The following is a 13,015-nucleotide window of genomic DNA, read 5'->3' on the forward strand; positions in this document are numbered from 1 at the left end:
AATGCTGCTCTCTGACACTGCCCAACACACTGATTTCTCACTCACTTCTTGGAGCAAACTATGGAAAACAAATTTCTCTAATTTACACATAAAGTAGTGATACATTGCATTGGGGCTAATTTTATTGTGGGGGAGGCCACAGAACCAGGATGGAAATTACACAACCAGGAACAAAATCCACAGCCCACCTGGGATGAGGTCCCTCCTAGGAACAGCTGTCCCTGCTGCTGAGCACAGACGCCACTGCTCACACTTCTGACACCCTGGTGCTGGACACTGAACCCTGAGGCTAGGACAGATGTCACTGCTGCACCTGGAAACTGGACATCACCACTGCCACCCAGCCATCTTTACCAAAATGCATTCTGCACAGTCCCAGCCTCTCTGTGTCGCCTCATTCTGGCTCAGATTCTGGCAGTGATATACGAGTTAAGAAGAAATTATTTAGGCAGAGAGCAAGGGTATGGAAGCCCTCAGCAAGGTTTTCCTTTTAATGAAAAGCATCCCCAAATAATTTTCTTTTCTAACAAGGATCAGTCTGTAAAATCAAGCTCCAGACACAGACAAGCCAGATGGGAGCTCTCACAGGTGAATGCGGCAGCTTTGCCAATAGAAAAAGGACACCTGGGACTAGGCATGTTCACCATGGTGGCTCCATCTTCCTTTTTACCAGCCATGTGTACAGTAAACAGCAGACAACATGGGACCAGCCAAGTGGAAAGCCCATTTGCATAATAGGATTAGGGTGGGATGAACAGCCTTCCCCACAAACTGTAAATATCACACCTGGCCCAACCAACCTGTGAGCCCTACATAAATCAGACACCATCTCCTCAAGCCTGCCTATACAATCAGATGCACTCCCATTCCAGGCCGGATTTCCTCTTTAGGAGCCCCTCTGTCTCGTAAGAGAGAAAGCTGTTTCACTTTGTCTCTCTTTTGCCTATTAAACTTCTGCTCCTCCTAAACTCACTCCTCACGTGTCAATGTCCTTAATCTTCTTGGTGCAGGACACTGAACCCTGAGCATTTACTGGAGAGAAAGATGCTGCTTCAGCAAGTGCTTATCTGCCTGGTGCAGCCTAAGACTCATGTCCATGATCAACTGCAGTGGTGACTGGCATGTTGTGCTCTTCTAGGAAGGGAGGTGACTTCTGTCTCCTCTCAAAACTTTACATGTTGTAGGAGAGGCATGGTGGCTCACACCTGTATTCCCAGTACTTTGGGAGGCCGAGCTGGGTGGATCACCTGAGGTCAGGAGTCTGAGACCAGTCTAACCAACATAGTGAAACCCCATCACTACTAATAATACAAAATTAGCCAGGCACGGTGGTGCATACCTCTAATCCCAGCTACTCGGGAGGGTGAGGCAGGAGAATTACTTCAACCTGGAAGGTGGAGATTGCAGTGAGCTGAGATTGCACCATTGCACTCCAGGCTGGGAGCAAGACTCCACCACACACACACACACACACACACACACACACACACACACTTTACATGTTGTAAACCAAAAATAAACTTCAAAGCCACCCCTCCCAACCATCTTAATGGACACTCTCCTCAGCCAGGGCACTCAACAGTTCACAAGGAAGACTGGCTCAGGCCACCATGGGAAGCAGGTGTTGAACATGTCTCATTATGCGCTTTAGAATTTAGGAAAAGCTGACCAGCATTTACCATCAACACAGACCTTAAGTCTGATCAGAAACATTTCCAATCTTTTCTCTCTGAAGCCTGCCACCTGGAGGCTTCATCTGCATGATAAAATTTTAGTCTCCACAACGTCTTATCATAACCCAGACATTCCTTTTTATTGATAGTAACTGAATCATTTGCCAATCAGAACATTTAAAAATCTACCTATAACCTAGAAGCACTAACCCCACCCCCACTTGCTTCAGAGTGTTCGGCCTTTCTGGACTGAACCAATGTACATCTTAAATGTATTTGATTGAATGTCTCATATCTTCCTAAAATGTATAAAACCAACCTGCACCCCAACTACCTTGAATATATGTTCTCAGGGTTTCCTGAGGACTGTGTCATGGGCTGTGGTCACTCATATATGTCTCAGAATAAAACTCTTCAAGTATGTTACAGAGTTTGACTCCTTTTATTGACAGTGTGGAATTCTGATGTAGGAAGAGGGTTCAAGTGCTGAGTGTGAAGGGTGGGAAAATAATGACAAATTTTAATTCTTAGAGCAGTGATTCAAGACAAGAGCTTTATCTGGTACCTGGGAGGCACTCAGAGTGTCTGAATGAACTAATAAATAATATCTTTCCACCCTTCCCTGGAAAGTAAGTTATTACACTGTTTGTCTATCTCGGTTGATATTCTAGGTTATTGGAGTGGCATTGTATGGTGGTGAAATGATTATTCACACATCTTCTCTCAGCATTGTCTCTTACTACGATTTAAAAACCCAGGTTTGTAAGATCTCAGAGGATATGGGTGCACATTGATGTTTTATATTAATATCTATATTTTCTTGTGTGTGGAAATATTTCTAGGGAAACAATCTCTACCATTTATTAGTTTTTATGTGACCCCTCTCAGATGCCTAAAAGAAAATGCTAACTTCTAGGCTAGAGGTAGGACAACTCCACATGTGGACAATGAACAGCTGCTGGCAACCTTTATTTAGCAGATTAGGGTCATGAAATAAATGTTTATGATTTTTTATCTTTTCCTTTGGGACCGAAAGGTAGATGTTTACTTGCTTATTCTGACTGTAAGTTTCTCTCTGTGGGATGGTGATGGGATTTTCCTCCACCCAAATAATTTTCTGAATATCCAAAAGCAGTTGAGAGTCCTAGAATTTGACACAATTCTGCCACTAATTACCTGGAGTTCGCCTCAGACTCCACAGGTTTAAGGGCTCAGTACCACAAGACTGTCCTCACTTCAGATGCAAGTACCAAGTCACACCTGGTCCAACCAATCTTTGGGCCCTACATAAATCAGGCATCATCTCCTCAAGCCTGCCTATAAAATCTGGCGCACTCTTGTTCTGGGCTGGAATTCTCTTTTGGGCTCCCCTCTCTCTTGCAAGAGAGAGAGCTATTCCACTTTGTCCTTCTTTTGTCTACTAAACCTCTGCTCCTAAACTCACTCCTTGTGTGTCAGTGTCCTTAATCTTCTTGGTGCAAGATGAGGAACCTCAAGTATTTACACAAGACAGTGATGCCCCTTCAGCAGGTGATCATCTGACTGGTTTCATAAAAACTGACCCAAGAAGAAATAGAAAATGTGGCCAGCCAGAGATAAATTGCAGAAATTGAATTTGTAATTGGAATGCTTCCCATAGAAGAAACTCCAGGTCCAGAAGGCTTCACTGATGGATTGTATGGAACATATAATTGAAAAATAGCATCAATTTTACAAACACTCTTTTAGAAATTAAAGCAAGCAACCATTTTCAACTAAATTTATGAGGCCAACATTACGTTAAAAAAAAAAAGGAAAGAAAGAAAATCTAGACAACAAAATCACAAGAAAAGAGAAACACAAACAACTTTCTCTAGAACTCAAACCCAAAATTCTATTGAAAAAGTTATTAAAGTTAAATAAACATAAAAAGAGCAATATGTCATGCCAGATTGATTTTTTTATGGAGAAGTAAGTTTGGTTTAACACCTACAAATTAAATAACACAACTCAGTCAATTAATACAGTAAAAAGCAGGCTGGATGCACTGGGTCACACCTGTAATCCTAGCACTTCTGGTGGCCCAGCTGGGCAGATGCCTTCACATCAGGAGTTTGGGACCGGCCTGGCCAACATGAAGAAACCCTGTCTCTACTAAAAATACAAAATTAGCCAGGTGTGGAGGTGGGCACCTGTAAGTCCAGCTACTCAGTAGGCTGAGGCAGGAGAATCTCTTGAACATAGGAGGTGGATGTTGCAGTGAGCCAAGATTTCGCCACTGCACTCCAGTCTGGGCAACAGCATGAGACTCTGTCTCAAAAAAAAAAAAAATTCGAGACAGGGTCTCACTCTGTCACCAAGGCTGAGTGCAATGGCATGATCAAAGCTAACTGAAGCCTCAACCTCCCAAGTTAAAGCAATCTTTCTGGCTGTCACAATGCCTGCACCAGTGCCAGGACAGACACCAGCTGTTGCAACTGCCTGCATGAGCACCAGGACAGACACCAGCAACTCCACACCCTCTGTCACCAACACTGCTGGCGCGAGCATTGCACAGGAGCACCACGGTCCCACTCCTGGCGGTACCCCACACCAGCCTATGTGCGTGCCCCCCACTGTGCTACCTCAGCTGCTGGCATGTACCCCAAAACTAAAATAAAGTGTTAAAAAATAACATTAAAAATTTTTTTTAAAGGTATCAAATGAAGATGGCAAAAGTCAAGTGCAACTAAAACAAAAATGGACAAATAGAACCTAATTAACGAGCTTCTGCACAGCAAAATAAACTATTAACAGAGTAAACAGCCTACAGAATGGCAGAAAATATTATAAACTATGTATCCGGCAAAGGTCTAATATCCAGAATCTAAGAGGAATTTAAACAAATTACAAGCAGAAAACAACCCCATTAAAAAGTAGGCAAAGGATATGAGCAGACATTTATCAAAAGACGCCATATGCACAGCCAACAAGCATATGTAAACACACTAATCATTAGAGAAATATAAATCCAAACCACAGTGAGATACCATCTCACACCAGCCAGAATGGCTATTATTAAAATGTCAAAAATTACAGATGCTGGTAAGGTTGGAGGGAAAAGGGAATGCTTATACACTGCCAGTGGGAATGCAAATTAATTAGTTTGGCCATTATGGAAAGCAGTTTGGCAACTTTTCAAAGAACTTAGAGCTACCATTTGACTCAGCAATCCATTTATTGGATATATTCCAAAGGAATAAGAATCATTCTGCCTTAAAGACACATGCACATGTATGGTCATTGAAATATTAGTCAGAATAGCATAGACAAGGAATCAGCCTAAATGCCCAGCAATGGTAGACTGGATAAGGAAAATGTGGCACATCTACACTGTAGAATACCACACAGACATAAAAAAAAGGGCAAGGTCATGCCCTTTGCAGCAATACGGATGGAACTAGAGGCCATTATTTTGATAACTAACACAGGAACAGAAAACCAAACACCACGTGTTCTCACGTATAAGTGGGAGCTCAACAGTGAGTACACATGGACTCAAAGATGGGAACACTAGACACCAAGGCCTACTTGAGGGTGGAGGATGGGAGAAGAGTGAGGATTAAAAAACTTCCTATCACGTACCATGTCTGTAACCTGCTTGGTGAAATAATCTGTATATCAAACCCCCCGACACGCAATTTAAATAGATAACAAGCCTGCACATGTACCAGTGAACCTAAAAGTTAAAAATTAAATTAATACAAAATAGAATGCAACACTTATTTGTGATGAAAATTATCATTAAATAGGAATAGTTGGCAAGTTCTTCAATTTGATGTAAAACTTAGGCTTCTATGTAAAACTACAACTCACATCATATTTGAAGATGAAAATTGATTACCCTCTACCTAAGAACAGGAAAACAGCAAAGATGTTATGGAGGCCCTGGCCAGAGCATTAAGGCAAGAAAAACAAATGAAAGGCTTATAAATGAAAGAGAAGTAAAGGGTCCTAGTTTGCAGGTGATGATGTCATTGCCTAGGTTGTCTTCCAGGGTTTTTACAGTTTTGGATTTTACATTTAAGTATTTAATCCATCTTGAGGTGATTTTGGTATATGGTGTAAGAAAGGGGTTCAGTTTAAATCTTCTGCATATGGCTAGCCAGTTATCCCAGCACCATTTATAAATAGGGAATCCTTTCCCCATTGCTTGTTTTTGTCAGATTTTTCAAAGATCATAATTGTAGGTATGTGGTCTTATTTCTGGGTTCTCTGTTCTGTTCCATTGGTCTAGATGTCTGTTTTTGTACCTGTATCACAGTGTTTTGGTTACCATAGCCTTGAAGTACAGTTGAAATCAGACAGGGTAGGCTGGGAGGGGTGGCTCATGCCTGTAATCTCATTATTTGAAAGGCTGAAGCAGGTAGTTCATGAGGTCAGGAGTTTGAGATCAGCCTGGCCAACATGGTGAAACCCCATCGCTATTAAAGATACAAAAAATTAGCCTGGCATGGTGGTGTGTGCCTGTAATCCCAGCTACTTGGAAGGCTGAGGCATGAGAATTGCTTTATCCCAGGATGAAGAGATTGCAGTGAGCAGAGATTGAACCATTGTACTCCAGTGTGGGAGACAGGTTGAAACTCTGTCTCAAAAAAAAAAAAAAACACCAGAAAAAAGAAATCAGTGTGGTGCTGTCAACTTTGTTCCTTTTGTTTAGGATTGCCTTGGCTATTCGGGCTCTTTTCTGGTTTCATGTGAATTTTAAAATAGCTTTTTCTAGCTCTGTGAAGAATGTCAGTGGTAGTTCAATAGAAGTAGCATTGAATCTACACATTGCTTTGGGCAGTATGGCCTTTTTAATGATGTTGATTGTTCCTATCCATGAGCATAGGTAGTTTTTCCATTTGTTTGCATCATCTCCAATTTCTTTGAACAGTGGTTTACAGTTCTCGTAGAGATCTTTTATCTCCCAAGCTATCTATGTTCCTAGATATTCTATTCTTTTTGTGGCATTTGTGAATGGGAGTTCATTCCTGATTTGGGTCTCAGCTTACCTGTTGTTGGTGTGTAGAAATGCTAGTAATTTTCTCACATTGATTTTGTATCCTGAGACTTTGCTGAAGCTGTTTAGCAGCTTAAGAAGCTTTTGGGCTGAGACTATGGGTTTTTCTTGATATAGAATCATGTCATCTGCAAACAGGAATAGTTTGACTTCCTTTCTTCCTATTTGAATACTTTTTATTTCTCTTGCCTGATTTCCCTGGCCAAAACTATGTTGAATAGGAGTAGTGAGAGAAGGCATCCTTGTCTTGTGTTGGTTTTCAAGGGGAATGCTTCCAGCTTTTGCCCACTCAGTATGATGCTGGCTGTGGGTTTATCACAGATGGTGTTTAATGTTTTGAGGTGTGTTCCTTCACTACCTAGTTTATTGAGAGCTTTTTAAAAACATGATTAGATGTTGAATTTTATCAAAAGCTTTTTCTGTGTCTACTGAGATAACCATGTGGTTTTTGTCTTTAGTTATGTTTATGTAATCAAGCCCATTTATTGATTTACATATTTTGAACCAACCTTGCATCCTGGGAATGAAACCTACTTGACTGTGGTGGGTGATGCTTTTTGATGTGCTGCTGGATTCAGCTGGCCAGCATTTTGTTGGAAATTTTGTCATCAATGTTCATCAAGAATGTTGGCCTGAAGTTTTGTTGTTGTTGTTTTTGTTGTATCTCTGCCACATTTTGGCATCAGGATTATGCTGGCCTAATAGAATAAGTCAAAGAGAAGTCTCTCTTTCACATTTTTTGGAAATAGTTTCAGTAGGAATGGTATCAGCTATTTTTTGTACATCTAATAGAATTCACCTGTCAATCATCATGTTCTGGGCTTTTATTGGTTGGTAGGCTGTTTATTACTGCCTCAATTTCAGAACTCATTAGTCTGTTCAGGGATTCAATTTCGTCCTCATTCAGTGTGGTGGGCTGGTGTATGTGTCCAGGAGTTGATCCTTGTATTCTAGATTTTCTAGTTTATGTGCGTAGAGGTGTTCATAATATTATCCTCTTACTGTTTCTAATTATGGTTGCTTGTGTTTCTGTGGGGTCAATTATAATGTTCCTCTTACTGTTTCTAATTGTGTTTATTGGAATCTTCTCTCTTTTCCTCCTTATTAGCCTAGCTAGGGCTCCATTTAGTTTATTAATTTTAAAAAACCACCTGAATTTGTTGATCTTTTAAGTGATTTTTCACTTCTCTGTCTCCTTCAGGAGACAATACCTTTGTTAATATTTTGGTTATTTCTGGTCTTCTATCTTTGGGATATGTTTGCTCTTTGTTCTCAAGTTCTTCTGGTTGTGATTTCAGTTTGTTAACTTGAAATCTTTCTAACTTTTTGATGTGAACATTTAACGCCATAAATTTTCCTCTTAACACTGCCTTAGCTGTTTCCAAGAGATTTTGGTATGTTGTGTCTTTGTTCTCATTATCTTCAAATAACTTCTTAATTTGTGCTTCAGTTTCATTATTTACCCAAAAGTAATTCAAGAACAAGTTATTCTATTTCTATGTAATTGTATGGTTTGAGTGATTTTCTTAATCTTGATTTTAAATTTTATTGCACTGTGGTCCAAGAGAATGTTTGTTATGATTTCAATTCTTTTGCATTTGAGGAGGAGTATTTTACTTCCAACTGTATGATGCATTTTAGAGTAAGCGCCATGTGGCAATGAGAAAAATGTATATTCTGTTGTTTCGGGGTGAAGAGTTCTGCAGATATTGATCAGGTCCATTCAATCCAGGGCTGAGTTCAGGTCGTGAAAATCTTTGTTAATTTCTGTTTTAATGATGTGTCTAATATTTTCAGTGGAGTATTAAAGTCTTCTACTATGATTGTGTGAGATTCCAAGTCTCTTTGAAGGTCTCTAGGAACCTGCCTTATGAATCTGGGTGTTCCTATATTGGATGCATATATATTTAGGATAGATAGATCTCCTTGTTGAATTTAACCCTTTACCATTATGTAATGCCCTTTTTTGTCTTTTTTGATCTTTGTTGGTTTAACACCTGTTTAGTCAGAAACTAGGGTTACAACCCTGCCTTTTTTCCTGCTTTCCATTTGCTTGGTGAATTTTCCTCTGTCTTTTTTTTTTTTTTTTTTTTTTGAGCCTATGTATGTCACTGCATGTGAGATAGGTATATTGAAGACAGCATACTGATAGATCTTGGTTCTTTTTCCAGCTTGCTCCTTTATGTCTTTTAAATGGGGCATTTAGCTAATTTACATTTAAGGTTAATACTGATATGTATGGATTTGATAGTTTCATTATCATGTTAGCTGGTTACTTTGCAGACTTGCTTATGTGGTTGCCTTATTGTGTCACTAGTCTGTATACTTAGTGTGTTTTTGTAGTGGCTGGTAACTGATTTTCCTTTCCATATTTAGTGCTTCCTTCAGGAGTTCTTGTAATGCAGGTCTGGTAGTAATGAATTCCCTTGGCATTTGTTTGTCTGAAAAGAATCTTATTTCTCCTTTGCTTATGAAGCTTGGTTTCATTGGATATAAAATTCTGGCTTGGAAATTCTTTTCTTTAAGAACGTTGCATATTGGCCCTCAGTCTTTTCTGCTTGTAGGATTTCCACTGAGGGATCGACTGTTTGTCTGATGGGCTTCCCTTTATAGATGATCTGGCCTTTCTCTCTGGATGTCCTTGACATTTTTTCTTTCATTTCAACCTTGGAGAATCTGAAGAATATGTGTCTTAGAGATAATATTCTCATGGAATAACTTACTGGGGTCCTCTGCATTTCTGAATTTGAATGGTGGCCTGTCTAGCTATGGTGGGGAAGTTCCAATGGATGTCATCCTGAAATGTTTTCCAAATTGGTTCTATTCTCCCCATCTCTTTCAGATACACCAATTTTTCTTAGGTTTGGTTTCTTTACATAATCCCATGCTTTTTAGAAATTTTATTCATTCCTTTTCCTTCTTATTTCTCTATTCTTGGCTTCCTGTCTTATTTCAGAAAGCCAGTGTTCAAGCACTGAAGTTCTTTCCTCCACTTGCTCTATACTGCTATTAATACTTGTGAGTGCATTATGAAATTCCCATAGTGTGTTTTTCAGCTCTGTCAGATTGGTCATGTTCTTCTTTATACTGGTTCTTTCATCTGTCAGCTTCTGCAATGTTTCATAATGATTTTTAGCTTCCTCGCATTGGGTTACAGCGCACTCCTTTAGCACAGTGAACTTCATTCTTTTCTTTTCATATTCTGAATTCTACTTCTGTTGTTTCAGCCATCTCAACCTTAGCCTGGTTCCAAACCCCAAGGCCTTACTGGGGTTTTTAGTTTTCAACATTCCTTTGCTGATTTCTTATCAACTTTGTGGATTCCGTATCTACCTTCAATCTTTGAAGTTGTTGACCTTTGAATGGGTTTTGTTTTTCTCTTCTTTTGTCATCTCTTTCAACAGTCTGGCCACTTTTCTGTAGGGGGCCTTCTCTAGTCCCTAGTTGCCTCGGATTTTCCAGTACCTGGAGGTATCACCAGTGAAGACTACATAACAGCAAAGATGGCAGTCTGCTTCTTCCTCTGAGAGATCTTTTCCAGAAAAGTATAGACCTGTTGCCAGCCTGAACACACCTGTAGGAGTTGCTAGAGACCCTGGCTGGGAGGTCCTGCCCAGTCAGGAGGAACAGGACCAGAATCTAGAGGTTTAGCGAAAGGAGGAATGCTCCCTCAGGAGACACAGAAATGATTCCATTGAGCTGGAAGCTAAGACAGCCACCCAGCCCCTTCAGTTCCTTATGATTCTGAATCAGCAAACAAAGGAAGGAATTACTGCACTGTCTGGGTGAATGGTTTTGGTCATGGTGGGGGAAATTGTTCTGCAACTACACAGTGGCAGTAAGTAAGACTATGTCTGGAACACACAAGATCTCTTAGAGCATCTCTTAGTAATACTCTGCCCTATAATTAAAGTCAGTATAAACTACAACAGCCCAAGTCAGGTAGGACTACTAATGAGACATACCCTTCAGGAATGAAGGTTTGAGTCACCTAAGCAGGAAAAGAAACCTGATCAGCTGAGAGACTTGCTGAAGACAATGGGAATATAGGATCGTCAGTTAAAAAAAAAAAGTATTTATAAATACTAGTTGTGGCCAGCACAGTGGCTCATGCCTGTAATCTCAGCACTTCGGAAGCTGAGGTGAGTGGATTGCTTAAGTCTAGGAATGTGAGGCCAACCTGGGCAACATGCTGGAACTCCATCTTTACTGAAAATAAATAGAAAAAATTAGTCAGGCATGGTAGTGTGTTTGTAGTCCCAGTTACTTAGGAAGTTCAGGTAGGAGGATCACTTGTGCCCAGGAGGTGGAGGTTGCAGTGAGCCAAGGTAATGCCACTGCACTTACTCCAGCCTGGGCAACAGAACAATAGTCTGTTTCAAATAAATAAGTAAATGAAGAAATAAGTAACCAGCTGTAGTCATGTGACCAGTACAGGACTAAAGATGGTAAATGTTATGAGTATTACTTTCTAATGTTTTTTGTTATTTACATCCATATTTATTCCTAATGAACACATTTAGTTACTTTAAATTTTTTTATTGTACTTTTAGTTCTGGGGTACATGTGCAGATCATGCAGGATTGTTGCATAGGTACACACCTGGCAATGTGGTTTGCTGCCTCCATCCCCCTGTCACCTACATCTGCCATTTCTCCCCATGTTATCCCTCCAAAACCTCCCCATCCCCCCGCTGTCCCTCCGTTGGCCCCACCAACAGACCCCAGTGTGTGATGCTCCCCTCCCTGTGTCCATGTGTTCTCATTGTTGAACACTGCCTATGAGTGAGAACATGCAGTGTTTGATTTTCTGTTCTTGTGTCAGTTTGCTGAGAATGGTGGTTTCCAGATTCATCCATGTCCCTACAAAGGACACAAACTCATCATTTTTTATGGCTGCATAGTATTCCATGGTGTATATGTGCCACATTTTCCTTGTCAAGTCTATCATCGATGGGCATTTGGGTGGGTTTCAGGTCTTTGCTACTGTAAACAGTGCCACTATAAACATATGTGTGCATGTGTCTTTATAATAGAATGATTTATAATCCTTTGGGTATATACCCAGTAATCTGATTGCTTGGTGAAATGAAATTTCTATTTCTAGGTCCTTGAGGAAGTGCCACACTGTCTTCCACAATAGTGGAATTAGTTTACACTCCCCTCAACAGTGTAAAAGTGTTCCTATTTCTTCACATCCTTTCCAGCATCTGTTGTCTCCAGATTTTTTGATGATCGTCATTCTAATTGGAATGAGGTGAGATCACAATGTGGTTTTGATTTGCATTTCTCTAATAAACAGTGATAATGAACATTTTTTCATATGTTTGTTGGCCTTATATATGTCTTCCTTTGAAAAGTGTCTGCTCATATCCTTCTCCCACTTTTGGATGGGTTTGTTTGTTTTTCTCTTGTAAATCTGTTTTTGTTTTTTTGTAGATTCTGGATAGTAGCTCTTTGTCGGATGGGTAGATTGCAAAATGTTTTTCCCATTCTGTTGGTTGCGGGTTCACTCTAGTGATTGTTTCGTTTGCTGTACAGAAGCTGTGGAATTTAATTAGGTCCCATTTCTCTCTTTGGCTTTTGTTGCCAATGCTTTTGGTGTTTTAGTCAGGAAGTCCTTGCCTATGCCTATGTCCTGAATGGTTTTGCCTAGGTTTCTTCTAAGGGTTTTATGGTCTTAGGTCTTATGTTTAAGTCTTTAATCCATCTGGAGTTAATTTTAGTGTAAGCTGTCAGGAAGGGGTCCAGTTTCTGCTTTCTGCACACTGCTAGCCAGTTTTCCCAACACCATTTATTAAACAGGAAATCCTTTCCCCATTGCTTGTTTTTGCCAAGTTTGTCAAAGATCAGATGGTTGTAGATGTGTGGTGTTGCCTCCAGAGCCTCTGTTCTGTTCCATTGGTCTATATCTCTGTTTTGGTACCAGTACCCTGCTGTTTTGATTACTGTAGCATTGTAGTATAGTTTGAAATCAGGTAGCGTGATGCCTCTGGCTTTGTTCTTTTTGCTTAGGATTGTCTTGGCTATGCAGGCTCTCTTTCAGTTCCATATGAAGTTTAAGGTGGTTTTTTTCCAGTTCTATGAAGAAGGTCATTAGTAGCTTGATAGGGATAGCATTGAATCTGTAAATTACTTTGGGCAGTATGGCCATTTTCACGATATTGATTCTTCCTAACCATGAGCATGGAATGTTTTTCCATCTGTTTTTGTCCTCTCTTATTTCATTGAGCAGTGGTTTGTAGTTCTCCTTTACTAGGACCTTTACATCTTTTGTTAGTTGTATTCCTAGGTATTTTATTCTCTTTGTAGCAATTGTG

This window comes from Callithrix jacchus, chromosome 4 (assembly GCF_049354715.1).
Source record: "Callithrix jacchus isolate 240 chromosome 4, calJac240_pri, whole genome shotgun sequence".
NCBI lineage: Eukaryota > Metazoa > Chordata > Mammalia > Primates > Cebidae > Callithrix > Callithrix jacchus.